The sequence below is a fragment of the Silene latifolia genome, chromosome 3, assembly GCF_048544455.1.
Source record: "Silene latifolia isolate original U9 population chromosome 3, ASM4854445v1, whole genome shotgun sequence".
NCBI lineage: Eukaryota > Viridiplantae > Streptophyta > Magnoliopsida > Caryophyllales > Caryophyllaceae > Silene > Silene latifolia.
In genome coordinates this window covers 81460898-81475430 of record NC_133528.1, presented here as the reverse complement: position 1 = coordinate 81475430, position 14533 = coordinate 81460898, and the positions used below count along the sequence as shown (strand labels likewise).

Here is a 14533-nt window from a genome sequence, read left to right as displayed (position 1 = left end):
AATCTCGTTAGAGCTACTTGTGATCATCTCGTAGTGGGAGCTTGGATCCTTTAGCGAGCGATGTTATATGCTTCGAGTGTGATGTTTGGTTATTTGAGGTTTAGAACATAGTGACATAGTTGTATACGAGTGTGAATTGGGACAACGTACAAAGTTTTGGAGAATGAGTATTAAAGGTCTTATACTGAGCTAAGAAGGTTTGAGGGTGTTATTATATTGAGGATATATAGATGTTTGTTTGTTCTATCTGGGATAAAGCGTTTCATTAAGAGTATGAGTGTTATTAAAGGACATATATTTATACAGCCTTGATGTAGTTTTGTGATGTCATGATAATATTCAGTGATAGTAAACTGTGATTGGAAATTGAGGTTATAAGCATTGTTGTTATATGGACACAGATGATAAGATTTGTACGGTGATATCATTTTAAGAGCGATGATGGAATTGCGTCATTGATGGCAGGTGTATTGTGGTACAATAGGTACTAGCTTAACTAAAAGTGTATGGTTCTTTGGGTGCTTACGAATATTGTGATCATAAGTGTTCAAAGGAAGTGATTGGGTCTTGCGAGTACGACTGATGATTTTATCATGGGGCTGAGGTTGGATATAATTTTGACACTATAGTCAGAGTTTGAGATTGATAACCTTGGATACTAGATATTTATCGAGAATCATCGAGATTGCTAAAGTCTTTTGAGCTTAAGAGTTGTTTTTGGCTACTCGTTTTGAGGATATTAGAGTAGGCGTGATTCTAATGGCACTTGTGAATGGAAGAGTTTTCTCATTCGAAAGATTTACCTTGTTTAGAGATTATCTGTTTGGGTATTTAGTCGATGCGAGATACCTTGTGGTTAAAAGTATATGTAAAATGGATTTGGAGTTTTTGTTGGATGTTATTTGGGCTCGGAGTGATAGTAATAAGATAATGAGGGGTCACATATGATTCGTATGATGGTTAATGATACTAGAGAAGTATTTGAAGTACATGAAGACTAGTGGTTAGAAGTTCATGAGATGAAATGTTGTACCTTGAGGAATATCACTTTAAGGCGTTGAGTGTACTTGGTGAAAGTGAAGCAATCATCGATATTATGGCATATGAGATGTGGTGGTCTTTATGAGCGTTAACAATATGATTAAAGGTGATGCTTTTGTGAAAACTTTATGGTCTAATGACATTTAGGTCATATCAAGATAAGAGAGAAGCTATTTGGGGAAGAATTAGCTTAACGATTATTTTGGGTTACGATGGCTTGAGTTTGATGTAAATTTTGGGATTGTAGAGCATGTGAAGATGATAATAACATCGAGGATTTGAGATATCTTTGCCATGGTTTGAGTTTAAATAAAGATCAGAGTGCGCAGCGGTTAAGATTCCGAGATGACATTTGTTGATGATCACTTGTAATTCTTACCTTCTTTTGATCTTATCTTTGAAAATCAAGTTTCGAGGCGAAACTTCTTTTTAGGGGGTTGGATTGTAACACCCCGATTTTTATAATAATGTTTTATTATAAAAGTATTTCATTAAATTAATTATTTCGAAGTGTATTAATTTATTTTTGAAATATTTATATTTACCGTCTTTGTTCTCTATTTTATTATTTCTCATTTTAATCTACTTTTGGATGAGTTAAAATGTCCGGGCATGATTTGACTATTTTAGTTTAATAATTACTTTTGTATTATAAGCTCTCCTTGCGTTTTAATATGGTCCAATCCGATTTATAATCAGATAATCCATTGTATGAGCTAATAGACCCAAAGCCCACTTGTTAACCCTCCTATATAAATATAAAACCTAAACCTAGCAAGCAGGTTGCTCAATCATTTGTTTTATGCGTATGATGCTGCCGCGCCTCCTTCCTCCTTTTTGTCTCTTTTGTTCTCTTTTCTCCCTTTGACTCCATTGTTGAATATCTTTTCTTCTTCCAAACTTATACACAAATTATATTTTCATAATCCTTGCTCTTACCTCTACAACATATTTATCTCCAATTAATTTTATGGGGATTATTTGTATGAACCTTCAGACCTACGTATTTGGGTCTCTTATTTTAATGGGTAAAGAAGAAGAGGAGGCTTTTATGGTAAATTCATGGATTTGGATTCGGGTATTCTCTAAAGTCAATTTTGGGGACGTTGATACGTGTTGGAGACAAGGATTTGATGGTCGTGTCTTTCTTGGAGGTTTTCATTAATTTGCATCATTAATAATCAATAATAAGGTAACTAAGTGTTTCTCTTTTAATTGTGTTTATGTCAATTGATGTAATTAATGTGATTTAATGATTGATTATATGATTGGTTCATGTTTGGTTATTTATTATCATTATTAATTATGTTTTCGCATGTTTGTGCATTTTTTAATGCTTTAATTATATATCATATGTCGTTTATATGTTTGTTATGGGTGTCATGAGCGCAATTAGGGTTTACGAATAAACCCTAGTGGCGGCATGATATGCGGCTAAGAGTTCTCTCCAAAGTTATAGCTAAAGCTAGTGTAACCTTGATGATGATTCGAGTGTTATAGCTGCAGTTAGTACAACTTTGGGTCGTTACTCTAGTTATGGTTGTTTGAGGTATAACCTTGGAAATATGAATCCAGGTTATAGCTGAATCTACAATAACATTGAAGTACGAGTTAAGGTTATAGCTGAGACTAACGTAACCTGGGATTATGGCTCAAGGTTATGGTTGATGCTAGTATAACTTTGAGTTTCGTGTCAAGGTTATGGTTGAGGTTACTATAACTTCAAAAGATATTTATTAAAGTTATAGTCGAGGCTAGTATAACCTCACGTTTACAGTTCATGTTATGGTTAAGGTTACTATAACATTGATCATTAGTGCTTGTTTCGTATGTAAAGTTGTAATCAATTGTGGTATAACGTTGTGTTAGCATGAGTCGTTGGTTACTCTATTCACATGATAAGTTGTATATTCGGTTGCACTGTTCTATGAGTTGTGTCATGATGTTGTTCATGAATTTTTGGTACAGTCAGTTATACTTTGCATTTGTTGGTTGGCTGGTGTATACATGACGATAGTATCAGTTATATACTATTGGAATGAACAAACGCTACCATTCGGGGATGATTGTTATGGTCTATGGTCGGGGGTAGCGAGGCGATTCGTTAATCGCTCCGTTCCCCGAGTGTCGTTCGGTGTACAGTTATTGCACTGAGAGGTCTAGCCAGGTCTTAGGCATATAGGTAGTGGTTATACGTTATACATAGTGTGGATGCAGTTCGTTAATCGGTCTACTGTGGGTGCAGTTCGTTAATCAGCCCATACCATTGAATGGAGGCAGTTCATTAATCGCTCCATTAGTTAGAGGCAGTTCGTTAATCGCTCTAACGGCGTTCATTCTATACATTGTGCTTGGTGGTCTGGATTGGTCACATGTATTGTGGTTATGTTGGTTCTATGGTTCACACGTGGTCATAATATGGTTTACTTTGTCACATGTCGTCATATGTTTCTTTTGGAGTTGTCATCATATCATAAGATTGTCTTGGTATGTTATCGTTTAATGGCAAGTTATTGTCGGGTTTTCATGAGTATTGATGGTCTCACATGTTTACTGGTTTTGCATTTCAATTGTTAACGATTGTTAGTTATATTCAATTGTGGTAAACATGACTGGGAGATCATCTAGTTACTCCCGACTGATTGTCGACCCCCATTCTCAGGTTGTTCAGATTGTTGCTGACTGGTTGATGCTTGCTTGGGGAATGTGCGAAGCGAGTTTAATAATAAATTAGGAGTTTGTTTTCATGTTTTGAGAACCTTTGAATAATGTAATAGTTGTGGTTTTGGATTTAGTAGCGAACCGGATTGGTCAGGTGTTTCTACCACCTTGACCCTTTTATCAGTATTATACTCTGATATTTACTTTATATTACGTTTTTCCTTTGTTTTATAATTCTGGTTGTTACACTTATTGCCTGCATACATTCGGGTTAGTGGTTGGTGTCACATGCAGGGAGGTGCTTACATTTCCTTTCTTCCATTTTTACCCATTAACTCCACGTTTAGCCAAATTTGCCTTTTGACCCTTAACTGCACCCAAATTTAGCCTGCCTTGTCAAGCTAGTTTAGTGATTGTTTATGCGGTATATTGTTATTGAGCCGAATTTGGTTTGTCTTGATAATCGAAGTTGGTATTATGGAAAAAGAGGAGGATGAAATGATGAAAAAAAGAAAAGAACTTAAAAAAAAGGAATGAAAAATCAGAAAAAAAACCGAGAAAAAGAAATGAAAAAATGAAAAAAAATGAAAAAATTTGATGAAACGGTTTTGCTCTTATATTCATATTTTATATCTTTTGAGGAGTTGATTTTATTCGGTTTGGTGAGTTTGTATGCCGAATTAAGGGCATTATGCTTAAATTTGATGGATTAAGAAGCGGATGTGTTTTATTTGGTTTTGTTAGGTAGCTAGCTTGGCTATTAACCTCACATTCCCATAAATGTTTTGCCTTTTCTTACCCATTGCCTCACTTTCCCATACTTTTGTAAGCCCTCGGCTGTGACGGGACCTTGTTTGGTTGGAATGTATGTGCACGGTAGCTAGAATTGTCTATCATACTATATTGCATGCATGTTTATATCGGTCGTAGTTTAGCTGAGCGACTATATTTATTCCTCTCTTACAATTAATTGCTTACCCTTTGCTTCATAAGAGAAGAGTGACCCGTGAGAGTCCATTATTGAAAGTCTTGCAAGGTTGACAGTTCAGCTTTATTATAAACATCTTATAATTCGTTTGTATTTGACAGTTTATACTATAAGTAATAGTTTGCTTGCATTAAATCGGTTTGAGTAGACTATTTGTAGCTAGCTGTGAGTTCTTACTCCGTTCCATTAGTTAGTTAGTTGCATATATTTTCTTAGGGACAAGCAAAGGTTTGGTTTGGGGAGATTTGATACGTGCATTTTATATAGTCTTTTTAAGCCTTTTATGCATGCATTTCCATGTAATTCTCGTAGTTTTATACTACGAAATGCCCTGAACAATTATATTAAATTACAAGTAATTAACCAAAATAAAAGATACAATTCGTGACATCTATCAACTATGTAAAAGTATCTCTGCCATGACTCGTGGTAGACTCGTCCCTCCAAGCACCCAGCTATGATCCAGACATCAACCTGCCAAGACCGACTGCTCACCATAGTGGATCACGGAAGACGCAACACAAGAAGACAACACAACAACACCACACAATGTTAGTAACTGAAGGAACATACAAAAGCAGACGTAGCACGACACAGCAACATACATACACCACCTCCTCCAATCCCCCACACACCTCTGACTGCCCGAAGGTCCAGTCCTGCCAGATTACCAATCACAACCGGTAATCCACGCCGCCAGTGGGGGACCGCAGCAGTTCCCACCTAATCCCCGCTCATCTAATCCGAGCGATAACCCATGTTCCTTAATGTGCACATCCCCTCCTGTGGCGGGTTCTACAGAGGGCGAATAAAGGGCGTGAAGCCACTCCAGCAAGTGACTCCACTCAGCCGAGGGCGCACCTCGCGAACCACAGACAATCAAACAACAATGACCAACTACAACCAATCCATACTACCAACAACGATACCAAACCAATTAGACAATACAATCGACACAGTAAATAACCAACAGTACTGAGTAGGAAAACTGATACGTGCATTTTATATAGTCCTTTTAAGCCTTTTATGCATGCATTTCCATATAATTCTCGTAGTTTTAAACTACGAAATGCCCCGAATAGTCTATTTTGGTTCGTTTGGCTTTTATTGCAGGAATGGACCCGAAAGAAGGCAGAATCATGCCTTTTATTGTCCTTTAGCTTGCATTTTTGGAGATGGAAGAATTGGAGCAAGATTGCCTTTGCCTCGGGAAGCGTGAAGATGTTTTGTAAGCCAAATCAACGGATCATATCCGACTTCAGTAGCAGTATACTCGATCGAGAGGTTTTGCTGACCTATCTGTTCGATCGAGTACTTATGGATGCAGAGAAGACCTCGATCGAGACCCTACTTTTCTCGATCGAGAGGTGGTATTTTGGAGGTCCTCGATCGAGTATATTGAGTACTCAATCGAGAGGTTTTGCTGGAAGAGTGTTCGATCGAGGAGTCTGAAAGTACTCGATCGAGCACTTTGCTATCTGATGCGAGTTTTTCTCGTGTAATCTTATTTACTTAATATCCTAGTTTCGTTTTTAGGTTAAATAAGTATCTCGCCTATATAAAGGGGGGGGGGGGGGACTTAACTAGGTTTAATGGACTTCATTATCTCATACTTTACTCTTAATCATTCAGTAGACATTTCTCTTGCGACGTTACTTTGATCTCTATTTTCCGGATCTCAACTTTTATAATCTCTCTTTACTCTTCTTTATTCAATTTAATTCCTTTGCGCAATTTAGTCACTTGTCTCTTAATCATTATTAGCAATTAATTTCTGTTTTTGCAATTTATTCTTATTCAGTTTAATACCATGTTTACTATAATTACATCTATCGTTATTAGTTTCATCGTGAATATGCGTAGCTAAATCCCTTGTTGCTAGGATTAGGGGAGCCATGATAGTAAAGCAATGATGTTATAATTAGATTAGGAGGTTTACATGTGAGAATTATTTCATAGCAATATAATTGTAATTGTTTAGTTGAGTGCACGCTTCTAAATTAATTAACCCGGTTAAATTCGGATCTAGATCGGAAGATTGGAATGAATGGACCTGTTATGAACAATAGATTACTCTAATAAGGGCAAAAGCTAAGTTAGTAGTATTTTAAGGCGGATAGCGGACCGGAAGGACCTTTTCACTACCCTTCTCACATCAGACCGACTGACCTTACCCTTAGCAGAATTGTGTGATATCATGGTAAAGCGACATCCTAGCATCTTTCTCTCTATTTGATCACATCTTACTTCGCTCTTATTTGCTCTAATTGTTGTCTCTTTTATTGCTTTATATTCAGTTCAGTAGTTTAGTCAAAACAACTCAAAACCCCCCAATTTGTGACTGTGACAGACTAGAATAACAAGTAGATAGTGACCGCCTCCTTGTGGAGTACGATACCCGACTTACCACTAATATATTAGTTAGAGCCGGTTGGTTTTATATTTGATAGGGTTGCGACATCCGTGTCAAAAACCTACCTCTAGCAAACCGCATCGATTCTGTTCACGACCATAAGACAACAAGCAACCACCATAACCACTTATAACAACAGTATAACCATCTATTACTACTACCATAATCACAACCGAAACCAAGGAAGACGATGATGATGATGATAACATACCTATACATAGCATTCAGGCGACAAGACCGCTATCCAACTCAAGCTTCCCATCCCCAAGGTGTATCCCCTCTCAAATGCTCCAAAGAGATGAATCATGGTGAAGGAGAAGGATATGACGCATCTAGGTTTTGGAGAAAAGGTGAATAAATGATTTGGGTTTCACGATATCACGATTTATACTTCCCCGCTGAACTCCCGTTATTACTCGATCGAGTGGCCTCTACTTGATCGAGTGACTAAGCTACTCGATCGCGTAGCCTCCGCTAGATCGAGTTACCAGGACTCAATGGGTTATAACGTCACAAGGTTAGCTCGTAAGGTTTCCGAAGGTCTAGATAGGTGACTAAGGTCAGTCAACGACGGTCAACGGGTCTCTAAAAGGAAGGGTATTACAATCCTCTCCATATCCTTTCCAAAACCAACTCAATCTTTTCCACATTCCAGTTTTTGACCAAACACTCTTACCCCTTCCATAAGCCAACTCCTAAGCCTCTATACCAGCCAAATGACTGAACCCTAGCACTCCCACGTAACACCCCCACATACCAAGGTGCCTTACTAGGACCACCCTAACATGAGAGACTGTTACCATCTCGGTTTCCCGAGGCTAGTAGATCAAAGGTAACTATCCCAAAACATTTATTAAAGTATATAAAGTTAATCATTACATAGTTCTAAAACCAAACCAAAAGAAACGTTTACTACTACTCAAAACAACTGAAAGCTAAACAGCTAAACTCGTAACAGCGGAAGCTAGACTCGAAGTGATGACTCCCCATCTCGTTCCCATAGCTAAAGACCATCATCACCTGTCACAATCTGCTCACCATCCCCAAATGGATCACCACAGATTTTACAAAATAACTACGGGGTCAGTTCACTGCATAATCAAAATAAGACAAAGTACGATAAAGATAAACAGTTGTTCACAATCTACCTGCAACTCCCAATCACATCATGTAACTAACTACACACTAAAGTGTGTAGCCCTACCACTGGGGGACTGCAGCCTTGCCCACCAAATCCCCGCTCATCAACGAGCGATAACCCTGTTCATTAATGTGCACATCCCCTCCTGTGGCAGGTTCCACAGAGGGCGAAACTAGGGCGTGAAGCCACTCCCACAAGTGACCCCACTCAGCCGAGGACGCGCCTCACGAACATCACCAATAGCCATCATAACACCAACACCAAACTCTAATCCAACAACAGTAGATAATCACAATATCAATCGTACAAACAATTACCACATAATCTTAAATCCATTAAATAGTAAACCCGGTAGGGAAACCCTACCTTTTCACAATCCAAGCACATACTAGCAATCAATATCAATTCTCCATGACACCGTCACCTACACACAATAATCACATACCATCACTATAAACCATTCCCCCAAATTAACCCAAATAAAAAATTAGGGCAAAAGCCTAAAAGATAACCTATTAACTGATTATAAAACATTAGAGACTTACCAAAGAAATCGACGCAAGAGAGAAAAGAACAAGGACTCATGAACCATCAGCGATCTTGGGAGAGATTAGAGAGGATTATAGTTACGTAGAATGTATTAGGTTTTGTCAAACGTAAAAAGTGAAACAGTAAATCTTAATTTATAACTATATTCGTCTCTAATCAAACCGCGGAAATAATCTTCGTCAGACCGGATACTCGGTCGAGTTTAGAGTATACTAGGCCGAGTATCCCCTACTCGGCCGAGTATTCCCATACTCGGCCGAGTATTCCTGGACAGTAGCATGACCAGAAACACACGACGCATTACTCGGCCGAGTAAGCCATATTCGGCCGAGTAACAAACTTAGAAAACCATAGTATTACAGTCTTCCCTCCTTAAAAAGAGCTTCGACCCCGAAGTTCCATCCCAACCTATAAAACATGAACACCTAACACTAACTCCCCCAACCACGCTTACTTCCACAACACGGCTCACGATATCGTCTCAACTACAGCATAGCCTCTCGATACTAACTCCATAATACTATCAAATACCAACAACATAAGTATTGCCAACTCTGTCTTACTTCCATAACGCTCACTAGTTAACTCAATACCAAGACAATCCACCAAACAAGATCAACTACCAAAATGGAATGTTACACCCCGTCTCCTTTTTCCTATATAAACAAGCACATACACACCAAAAAAGGGGACGGAAGAAAACGGTTTTGAGAGCACTCAAAACCCTAGCAATTGCCCTCCTTTATCACGTAAAAAAGCAACCTTAAACTCCTTTCATACTCGGAAACAATGTACATAGTTCACACAAGAGATTAGACGAACATTAGAGCATCGATTTGCTCCCTTATTCTTGTTCTCTCGTGTTCCGAACAGCTCCTGTTCTCGTTCGTTTTGAGTCGTTTTTTAACCATTTTTACCTTTGTTATTTTTTTGCTAAAGTTTGAATCTTTGGAGTCTAAGAATTCCAGAACATCTTTCGGATTTAAATTTGAGTAAGAAACGAAGTCACAATCTTCGTTTGAAAATCGATGCACGAAGTGCCTTTTACGCGAGAAAATTGTTTTGTATTCGAAATTGATTTTGTTAAATTGTTTCGATTTTTGTTTTACAATCGTTGAAGACGCGCCTTCTAAGCAACACTTGCATACGGGATCCCTAGTGGTGTCCAAGTCTACATGTAAGTTTAGGGTGCACAAAATCCCGTCTCAATTCCTTCCTTTTGCTCGTGTGGTACACGGCCTTAAGTCCTTTTCATTGCTTTTATTTCGTCGTTTATTTATCGTCTCATGTTAGTTAATATTTTTCATAATTATTATTTTTTGATGGTTTAATTGTTGTTTAGGATTAGTTAATCACATGCTTAGTATTTCAATTCATGACGATAACATGTTTAGTTAGAATAATTATCATGTTTAAATTATAAAACGAAATAGTTTGCATTTGTATTACGATAACATGTTTTAAATTAATTAAAATGAAATTTTAGTTAGTTTAAATCATTCTCACATGATTTGCATTTGTTTAATTTTAATTACGAAGTAATTAGATCGTATTCACATGTTTTAATGACTTGTTTTAGTTTTAGTTATGAAATAGTTAAGATTAAATCACATGTCCGTTTGCTTTAGTCGATTTATGATGCATGTATGTTTATTTGTATCGTTATCGTTGTTAAATCGCAACTTAGCCAAATTAGTATGTAGAAAACATGTTAAATGGATTAGACATTCATAAGTCATAGAAAACCCGACATTTAAATGGATTTCTTTAAAAGTTTTAATGAATTCATCTCTTCTTATGACGATTTCTCGTTAGTTGAATTGCGCATGCTTAGCATCCGATTCATGACACTTGATGACTAGAATAGTCAAATTTGACCACCCATTTTAGCCGTGTGATGCCTCGGCATTCGTGCCCTTTTTTCTCGGCCTTCGTGCCACTTTCTGGGTTCGGTTTGTTTGTTTTATTTAACTATTGCGGTTTTATTTCGATTGTTATTCTAAATTTCTAATTTAATCGTTGTAATTATTGTAATTTATTTCAAGTAATGTAATTTGTACTTTGAATATGGGTCAAGTTTAGTCCTTTATTTTGAGTCAAAATGATTTTACAAAACCTTTGCTTTAGCTTGGTTAAATTGAAGTATTTAATTAATTAAATTAAAGTGAGTGCGCAAAATGATGATGAGGCTAAGAACGAAGTCCATGTGAGCCGTGGCCTTACCATTGGCACGCATTTCGAGGCCTAAGTAGGCTATTTTATGTCGTGTGTCAGGTGTCATGTTTAGCAATTGTATTTAGATCGAGTTGTATCTTTAATTCAATTGTTTACAAATCGAGTCGACGAGAATCGTCTGGGTTGTAATAACTTAGCTCCCAACGGCTCCCCCACTCCCATCTAAGCCATGCCATGAATGCTTGTTAGTATAGTTAAAATTAAACTCACATGCTAAATCACTTGGACAAAGTAGATTAGATGCATTAAACGATTAGAAACAAAGATCACATGATAGGTTTAAAAAGGTGTTTTGCACTTTCATACAACAATCGTAGTCTTGTCCAATTAGCCATCATAGTCCCAAGTAGAGGCCGTTATTGTAACGGGACGGATGGGTATTTTGTTAACGAACTTCCCATCACGTACTTTTAACAACGAACTCAAATCTCATTTTAAAAAATGGTTCCCAAATTTCCTTAAATTTGGTGGTGATTCCAAGACGATTTTCAACCCCATGGATACATCAAATTCCCACATCCACATTTTGGCGACTCTGCTGGGGAGTTGTAACTTGAAAAGGAGAATGATGGTTAATAGGACTAACACTATGATTCGTTTTGCATACATGCATTACCCATTCGAGAGTTTAGGAGGACCACCTCACCCATTGGGTCGATTTCAATGGTTAGGAGGCGACGTCCACTATGCCGATTTAAATATAAAGATGGTACCGCCGATATCTTTAAGTACTTGCACTTACCATATTGCACACTTCTGCTTATGGGAGGCTTGGCTTTCTTTGATAAGGTGGATCATTGGCATAGACCCAATTAGAGGACCGACCGAGACTTAGAAGAGTCTAGGTTCATGCACAATTAATATGCGAATGCTTATGTGCTATGTGATCATCCTCCATGATTTTTTTTTTCGAAAATCTAAACATTTTTGTCAAAACCGTTTTCGAAAACCGTCTTCAAATCAAGCATGTTTTCAAACTCGGAATGCTGCCGAAATAGATGTAGTTATTTATTAATTTTTTTTTTTTACCAAAATGAGCTTTTTTATAGCCGGCATGCTGTCCATTTAAAATCTCATTTTCAAATCAATTCCGAAGTGATTTCTCACCATTCCCGAGCATAGAATATGTGTCGAGTCAAGTCTAGTCATGTTAAGGGTTCAAGTGAACCGTGTCTAGTACACGACCCTAGTGGGTCACCCAAGTCACCTCTTGGGTCCAAGTCAGGCGTGTCGACCATTTGGTCAAAGTCAAATCATGAAACATCTCTATTACGACACTAGAGAGGCTACGATGTTCAATCACGGGTTAGTCACACCGAGACGATGTCAAGTCCAAGTCAAGAAGTTATTTGAGTCGAGTCATAGACCTTGTTAGGTCTAGACCCCTCTCCCATGTGACCCTTTTACAAGTGAGCCATTTAGCTCATTTCCTTGGTCTAGTCATGTCTTTGAGTCAAGTTTGAGTAAAAGGTCAAGTCTGTGATTCGAGTCGTTATTTGTGCAGGGGATTTTGATTCGAGTATTGATTGGTTCGGGATTTTTCTTGTAGAAAGGCAACCTCAATCCCGGAGAAAAGCAATGGAAGCCGCCGTCACTAAGTGTAGATACCCAGTATCTGCTGAGACTCCAACAAACACCCGATGATTATCGGACTATAACATGTTTTGGAATCGCGGCGTTTGATTGACAGTTTGTGTACAACTTTACGTCGGAAAACTTAAAACGATTTCGAAAATAAAATATTTCAAAACATTTCAAAAATACCTGGAGTGTTTAATGCACGACGACGAGGTCACAATGACACTAACTAGAGTCAAAACCGACACCGGACCAAAAACCGACTCAAAAATTCAAATCCCGACTCCAACAACGAGTCAAACCGAGTCAACCACAAAAAACAAACATTCAAAGCCTTTTATGCTAAGATTTCCCGGATTTATGAATGGTCAAGTACCAAACATATGACTACAAATCCTAGGATAGAACAAATCACGATTGCTCTTGTGTGAAAGTGACAGGACAACTCGAAGAACCGCGACGTGGCTCGCGCCTATTTGAGCAGACCAGGTGGCCACGTCGCTCAAAACTCACACAACCACTCATTTTCCTATAAATACCCCTCAAATGCTCCCATTTGAGAAGTTACGCGATTGTCCGCCCCCTCTTTTCTCCCTTAAAATTCTCGACTCGACTTCTTAAGTCACAATCCGACGCGTATTTACGACCTACCGATCGTAAATATAAGCCTTACACATTGTTTGTTACCGTCATCGTGCATTAAATCACTTGACCGACCACTTCGACCACTACACCGTCACTAATCTTAAAACACTTTTTTTACTTACGAAAACGGTTTTAAACCGAGTTTTTTCCGACCAAACGAGTTGTTACACTTACGTCAGTCACTCGCCATAACCAAGCATGTAAGTATGAGGGTGTAAAAATCCTTCTTTTATCATGTTTTTATTTGTTTCATGACTATAACATGCTAAAACATGCATAACATGAACCAAAATATGGAATAAACGAGCCAACACTGATTTTTGGCCTGAGATAGAAGCCCCTTGGTTCGCCGGCTTGACCGCGCCTCAATGGGGTGTCCAGGTCAGAACTCAACCGTGTTTGTTCTCGTCATTTCCCTTTAATTCATTATCGTCAACTTCGGTGAACGTACCATTTGATCCCATGTTGAGAATGTTTCGGGAGTCTTCATAAAGACCATTCCAAAATTGTTGTACCAAGAACCACTCGCTAAGTCCATGATGAGGACATGAGCGACAAGTTCCTTTGAATCACTCCCAAGCTTCATACAAAGATTCTTCGTCCCTTTGTTTAAAACCCGTGATTTGGGCTCTTAGCATGTTAGTCTTTTCCGGAGGGTAGAACTTTTTGTAGAAAGCAAGAGCCAATTTCTTCCAAGAGTCAATACCAAGAGTAGCCTTATCAAGGCTCTTTAACCATTGTTTCGCGGTACCAATCAAAGAAAAAGGAAATAAGACGCATCGAATTTGGTCTTGAGTCACTCTGGTTTGTGAAATCGCATCACAATAGTCACAAAAACTCTCCATATGAGAATGAGGGTCTTCACTAGGCATCCCCCCAAATTAACTTCTTTCGACTAATTGGATAAATGCGGATTTTGCAATGAAATTACCGGTCAAGTGTTGTGGTGTGGGAGTACCATTGGGTAGGTTCTCCTCGGTTGGTACGGAATGTGACGAAAATTTAGGCATTATGGGTTGATTTTGTGGTGGGTTTTGTGTCGGGTTCTCCTCTCCTTCTCTTGCAAAAGGGTTGATGAACTCAATAGTATTTGGATGAATATCTACAACCTCACCAATACCCCTCAAAGTATTTCTAGCAAGTCTTCTATTGGTTGACAAAGTTCTTTCAATTTCGTGATCAATGGGTAACAAGTTACCTTGTGATCTTCTAGACATGCAAAATATCAAACAACTTGAAAACAATTAGAACAAACCTTGAGGAGTTTTACTTCCCCAAGGCA

General features: G+C 38.2%; 1 non-coding gene across 1 annotated transcript; it reads left to right on the top strand.

Annotated features, from left to right (window-relative positions):
* The first annotated feature begins 13782 nt into the window (after positions 1 to 13782).
* Positions 13783 to 13889, top strand: LOC141650774 (small nucleolar RNA R71). Its single transcript, XR_012546790.1, has one exon. It is a non-coding gene; the product is annotated as a small nucleolar RNA R71 (small nucleolar RNA).
* Positions 13890 to 14533: the final 644 nt, after the last annotated feature.